General features: G+C 46.8%; 1 pseudogene; it reads right to left on the bottom strand.

Annotated features, from left to right (window-relative positions):
• Nucleotides 1–212: 212 nt before the first annotated feature.
• Nucleotides 213–357, bottom strand: LOC115868444 (annotated as a pseudogene).
• Nucleotides 358–662: the final 305 nt, after the last annotated feature.

The raw sequence follows: 662 nt of genomic DNA, 5'->3' as shown, positions 1-662 counted from the left end.
GTGGGGTGTGGGCTGGGGAGCAAACCCAGTCCATTTGATTACTCGTGGTATCATCAGCGAGGCAGCCCAGTGCGACACCCACCACACATATTCCCCCACCAACAAATTAGTTACACATTCTTCATTGTCCTCAATGGTTTTACATTCTGACTGTCTGTTTCCTGAGAACGCAGGTTGGCCTCATAATTCTTCCTGGCTTTTTTTTTTTTTTTTGAGAACGCACGATCACAAAGCATGCAGTTGAGTTTCCCAGTTTGGGGGAAATCGCAGGGGTCAGCACATCCGGAGTGCAGTGGATAAGCCTCACCCTGGGAAAACCGCCCTCGGGATCACGGGATCTCCCCTGCTGGGAAGTCTGGTCTCATCAAGTGTGACTTGATTGCCTCCTTTGAAACTCTTTGGTTCACCCTGTGTGTCCTTGAGCAACTAACTGTCCGTGCCTTATTTTGTTTATGAAATGGAAACTGTGCCTTATTTATGAAGTGGAAAGCATAGTGTCTATTGCATCAGGTTATTGTGAGAAGTAAATGGGCTAAGACCTGTAGAGCATTTGGCTCCATTCTCGGCGTCTAGTTAAGTACTTGCCCACGTTAGATATCAGGATCTTTTCCCATTATTATCCTGATCATTTACCAGCCCTAGCTCACAATGCAGTAGGTAGC

This window comes from Echinops telfairi, unplaced genomic scaffold (assembly GCF_000313985.2).
Source record: "Echinops telfairi isolate 266 unplaced genomic scaffold, ASM31398v2 ScPeMD7_10;HRSCAF=50, whole genome shotgun sequence".
In the NCBI taxonomy this organism is placed as follows: domain Eukaryota; kingdom Metazoa; phylum Chordata; class Mammalia; order Afrosoricida; family Tenrecidae; genus Echinops; species Echinops telfairi.
This window is presented reverse-complemented; position numbering and strand designations above follow the sequence as displayed.